Consider the following 6,290-nt stretch of genomic DNA (forward strand, 5'->3'; position numbering starts at 1 on the left):
CATTTGGTTTTGCTTTTTTATCTGATCTTCCCAAGAGAAATAGTTATGGCTTAAAACAAATCTTTGTCTTGAGAATTTTCTTGATCACATCATAAATCTGCCTCCATTTTTTATATTTAAAAAACCTTTTTTTACAGGTGCACCACATGAAGTAGCAATAGTAAGTACATTATATACTACTTATCAGTGAACTTAAGCACTCCCTAAGCAGTTTACAATCTGTAAGCTAATTGCCCCCAACAAGCTGGGTACTCATTTTAGCAACCTCAGAAGGATGCAAGGCTGAGTGCATCCTGGAGCCCTGCTTGGGATCAAACTCATAATATTGTGGCTGTGAGTGGCTGCAGTATTGCCATTTAACCACTGTGCCACCAGGCCAGTCTTCTTAAAATTCACATTTCCAACAAAACTTTTTAAACACGCTTATACATTTTTGATAATCTTACAAGAGTCAGATATCATTGGAACCTCATTTTATAAAAAAAAAATCTTTTAAATTTTAACATAAACTAAATTTCAGTCTTTTCTGCCACATTCCTCCCATTGTTCCAGTTCAATATTATAATGATATAATCATGAGCCCAGTTGTTTCCCCTTTCCCTCTCTGCTTGTGTTTCAGTATTGCTACTGCTCCTTCTTCCTCTTGCTTGATTTATTGATGAGTCACAGTTGATAGTTTGGGATCACAGTGTGATCAGCTAATCTCATAATGTAACAAAGTCAATCAGGTTTAGCTGTCCTGATAAACTCAGGAAGCTAAGAGGGAAATGGAGAATGAAGGTAAAAGTGTGAATCAGTAAGATTTTACCCCCTCCAAAATGTTGAAAATAAATCCTTAATGTGAAAGTTTTCTCAGCATTGCCCAAAGTTTTGATGAAACTTTGCAAAGTAGATTCAGCTCCATTCTGGCTTTGAATACCTTAGTCCAGGGGTAGGCAACCTGCGGCCCGTGGGCCGGATGCGGCCTGGCAAGGCCTTGGGACCGGCCCCAGCCCAGTCCTGCCGCCGATTGCCGCCGGAGCCTTTGGCCTCTTGCTTGAGGGTGTGGGGCCTTTGGCCTATCAGGAGGAGGTGGGCAAGGGGAGCAATTGTCTATAGAAGCCTCCGAAACATCCATTTATATTAACATTTTTTAAAAAATCAGCAAATTTTTTGCGTGTCCTCCTTAAAAAAAAAGTCCTCCATTTGAAAATTTTGTCCTACATTTGTCCTGGTTTATTTATTTATTTATTTTTAAACAAAAATTAATTATTTATTTTTTTGGCTTCGGCCCCCCAGTTGTCTGAGGGACAGCAACCCGGCCCCCGACTCAAAAAGGTTGCCTACCCCTGCCTTAGTCTTTCTAAACTGAAAGATTATAGTTACATTAAATAATGCATTTGAAAGATCAGTGCATATTTTTGCATCCATTTTCTATGAGGAAAAACATGGAAAAACTTATTTTGCTATAATTACAGTTGGCCAAAGCCATTAAAGATGTGGATGCTTAACTTTTCTCCTGAGCCTTTCTTCACATTTTTATTGACTTTGTAAGGTACATACCTCAGGGTGCCAATATGCCGCTGTGAAAATTGTTCTGAGAAGCCTATGCTTTAAAGGGAAATGGGGCTACATTGCAATAGAAATGCCTCATCCACGTTTAGTGGAAGCATTTTATGACTTTGAATTTAGGAGCAAAGTATGTAAAAATAGAGATTAAAGGTAGGAGGTGGAATGCATGGAGTCTTGCAAATGTCTTATATTAGTAACTTGGATGATTTTTCTAAGTGGTGCTCAGTTGAGCTGGTAATGACTTTTTGCTGTCAGAATGATGCCCACCCCCCAACCAAAGTACAAGAAAACAACTTGACTGGCAGTTGAGCCTCACTGGCAATGAACTATTTGCTGCCCGTACCTGACAGTAGTAGACTAGCTTAAGGTGCACCAGGCAGAGTCCATGGTACACATGTCTTGGTCCTTTGGCATCCTATTGCCACTCACTCAAATACGCTGACTGAAGCAGCTGCCTCCCTCTGCTTAATAATAGGGCCAGCTATGTTGGAAATAAAGCTGCAGAAGAGGAGGCAGGCAGCCCAGTGTAACAATCGATCAATATGAAAGCAGCTGTTCTCATTAACTGCTTTTAATTTATAAAGAAATGTAGTGCTTTGCAGCTGCCAATGTTACCGATGGTTCCTTTACATCTTAATGAAATCCTTCTGTATGTTTCTGTCTATATTGTATTTGGTTCTATCGGCCAGTCAGCTTGTGTCCTGATCATGGATGCAATTTGGCAGCCACCTTCCTAATTATTTGTCATGAATTCAAACATTAATCCACTGAAACACAAGGAATGTTAAAGAGTTCTCACTTTTGAGCGGCAGCCTGTAATGTACATGACAAACTTCAGCTGGAGTCGGTGAAAACTGCCAGGAGCATTTTGTGACCTAGCATCTGGCTTGGTTGTTAAAAGAAAAGTACAAACCATGGGCAAGTTACACACTCTCGGTCTCAGAGGAAGGCGAGAACAAATCCTCTCTGAACAAACCTTGCCAAGAAAACCCTGTGAGAGGGTTGCCAGAAGTCAGAAACTACTGGAAGGCACACAACAACAACAACAACTGTTGTACATGCTCTGGTATCTTCAAGACTGGATTTCTGCAATGTACTCTACATGGGGCAACCCTTATACCAAACCCGGAAGCTTCAAATGGTGCAGAACATGGCAGCCAGGCTGGTCACTGGCGTTTCCAGGGCCAGCCATATAACACCGGTTTTGAAACATCTTCATTGGCTGCCCATTCGCTTCCGGGCTCAATATAAGGTGTTGGTGATTACCTATAAAGCCCTAAATGGCTTGGGCCCAGGATACCTGAAGGACCGCCTCTCCCCATACATTCCGCCTCGCACCCTCAGAACGTCTGGGCAGCAATTACTGAAGGTGCCTGGGGCTAGGTTATCCTCCACCACACGGAGGATATTTTCCACGGCTGCCCCAGCCCTTTGGAATACGCTGCCCACCGAGCTCCGCTCGACTACCACCCTGGCCCAATTCAGGAAGGACTTGAAAACCTTCCTGTTCCAACAGGCATTCCCCGACTAAAATCCTGTGGGCCTCCCTCCTCTTCCATGGCCAAGAGGTTGGGCTAAGGGGCTTTTAATTCTGTTAGTTTTATTGACTGTTTTTATTGATTGTATGGTTTGCCTTGTGTATTTGTATCTTTTTTATATTGTTTATGGCACCATTGCTTTTAATCTATGTTGTAAGCCGCCCTGATTGTGGGAAGGAGCGGGATATAAATAAAATTTTTATTTTATTATTATTATTAACAACAACAACAACAACAACAGATAAATGCCCTTTACATTGTTACCAGTGTGGTTATCAGGGTAAAAGACCATGACAGTTAGTCCAGGTAAATGCATTGCTCTTTGCTAAACTAAAAAATATTGCTCTCTGCTAGGCCAAAATAATCCACTATGTCTAAATAGTTTTCTTTATCATAAATGCAGCAGGTGGGTCTCCCCATCACTATCTGGGGAAACAAATGGGCAGTTCTGGAGGATTCTTGACTCAAATGGTGGCTTTTGCTGTCTTTTATGTGTGTGTGTGTGGGGGGGTTGTGGTGGGGGTGATACTCTTTTAGAAGAATGGTTATTCCTTGAGCAGAAATTTTTCTTCTGTCTAGAAGGGTGTAGCCCAGGAAGCAATAAGTGAGCGTTGAAGTAGGCAATCTCCCAGAGCTGATATAGGAATTTTCAGTGATATATATGAGTTGGTAAATAGATTGAACAACAGCAAATCCAAGAGTGTGGAACCTGTCTGAGAAAATGCTATAGTTGTATTTGCAAGCTTCAAATCCTGAGCTGACAGAATTAGATGAGTGTGGGACCACACGGGAACTCACTATCCCGAGCCCCATCCTCTTTTGCCTCTTACTTCTAAGTGATTTTTATGTTTTACTTTTTGCACTCAGATGTGATGGTAGACAAAAAACTTGCAGGCACCTCCTTTCTGCCCCCCCCCCCCCCATGTCCAGGCAGATGATCATACAGCAAACCTACAATTTGTTCCATATCTGTGTCTTCAAAAGATTATACATTATTATTCTGGTTTAATCTCCCACCTTTATTAAGGAGCTCAGCCCTTGGGCTATGTTTCTTCCCAACACAGCAGCAATCATATCTGCAAAAAGTGATACCTTTCTAGATTTGCAAATGGGAAGCATCTGGAAGTAATTTCCCTTTTGTTGTTGTTGTTGCTGTCACAACTTTCTCATTTGATTGGAGCCAGTCTATTTGTGACAGTGGAACAGACAGCATCTTGTTAGACAGCATCTTAACATTTCTAGCAATTAGTTGCAACACCTGGTAAAAGCCATCCCTAATTCTTAGGAGGAAAATGATTTCTTTCATGATGTGTCTCCCTTCAAAAAGAAGAAGAAGAATGAAGTTAAATCAACTACCAATTGATTCTATGGCTGTTCTCTAGTTGGCCTGTGAAGAAACTAGACAGGATCTTGAACTGTCAAGATGTATCACTGAACACCAATGTCAAGACTGTTCATGCCATCGTATTTCTGATCTCTATATATGGTTCTGAAAGCTGGACAGTGAAGAAAGGTGGCAGGAAGAAAATCAAACCAATGTGGTGTAGTGGTTTGAGCACTGGACTATGACTCTGGAGACCAAAATTTGATTCCCTGTTTGGCCATGAAACCCACTGACTGACTTTGGGTAAGCCACATGTTCTTTGCCTAAGGGAAGGCAATGGCAAACCTCCTCTGCACAAATCTTGTCAAGAAAAGCCCATGATATGTTCACTTTAGGGTAGTCATAAATCAGGAATGACCTGAAGGCACACAACAACAACAACAACAACAAGAAGACTAATTACATCTTCTTTGTGAGCAGTGGGAACATCAGTTGGTCTTTAGGTTATAGCCAGAATATGCAAAGTGCCAGTACAGGAACTGGGCACTTTAATTTTTGCTGAGATTCTACATCACAGTCTCTGTTTTGTAGCTATGTTACAGAAATGCAATGAAATACTGTTAGTGAATTGCAAAGATGTGCATCTGAGGACCAGCAAGAATATTCCAATGCTTCTGATACACATTGTGTACATCTGAGATTTATCAGACACTTCTGATGCAATTGGGGATTCCTGTCACACTCCACAACTTCCTTGTCAGTGTCACTGATGCACATCAGTGACCATATAATATTGCAGGACATTAGTCAGTCAACTGACTACCATTGTGAAATGCATGCCCATATGCTGTAGGAAGGCCCTAGGTGAATATGGACATAACAAAACTATCAAATGTATTTCCCATACATGCAAGACCACTTATGAAGATGTACACCTCACGCTGTTTATAAAACCCTCTATTTTTAATTCCATGGTTGTGTTAGGGATGGATGTGCATGTAATTTAGGGTTGTGTCCATCCTCCTGCAATATCCAGCCCTCTAAAGCCTTGGGAGATGGGGGGACTGCCCTAGCCATTTAGGGGGAAATTACTATCCCTAAGGGAATAGTTTCTGTAATGCAGAAATGAGGAATGTTGCAGTTTTGATGCTTGCCTGTGACGATAATGCAATTTAGCTTGAAATTAACACAGCTTCCTTCCTTCCTTCCTTCCTTCCTTCCTTCCTTCCTTCCTTCCTTCCTCCTAAACCATTACCTAAATATTCACATTGGCCTGTTACAGACAGCCAAAATAAAGCTGCTTCGAGTCAAAGTGGAGGTATGGTGTTTCAATGATGCATGCGTCCTAAAAGTTCAGAACTCGCACCAAAGCCACGCTCCAGCCCTAAGGACTGGAGTGTGGCTTTTGTGTGGCTTCTGGACTCTTAGGACGCATGCATCATTGAAACACTATACCTCCACTGTGACTTGAAGCATCTTTATTTTAACTGTCTATAACAGGCCATTAATATCTTATTTGTAATCTCTGATTGACTGGAATTGCCCGTGGGAATTGGGGTCCTTTCACATTACATGAGGCCTCTTTGATTCCACTTTAACTTTCATTGCTGCTGCATCCTGTGGAATTCTATGATTTGTAGGTTAAGGTAAGGTAACCCTGAGCAAATCAGACTCTCTCAGCCTCAGAGGATGACAATAGGAAACCCCCTCTGAAAAAACTTGTCAACCCCCCCCCCCCCTGCGATAGGTTCACCTTAGGGTCACCATAAGTCATAAACTACTTGAAGGCACCCAACATTATTCAGCAATATTCCTCCTAAACTGAAAGCCCTAGGATTCCATAGGATGCAATGTTGATACTTAAAATAGACTCAGAG

The sequence above is a fragment of the Sceloporus undulatus genome, chromosome 1 (assembly GCF_019175285.1).
Source record: "Sceloporus undulatus isolate JIND9_A2432 ecotype Alabama chromosome 1, SceUnd_v1.1, whole genome shotgun sequence".
NCBI classification, from domain to species: domain Eukaryota; kingdom Metazoa; phylum Chordata; class Lepidosauria; order Squamata; family Phrynosomatidae; genus Sceloporus; species Sceloporus undulatus.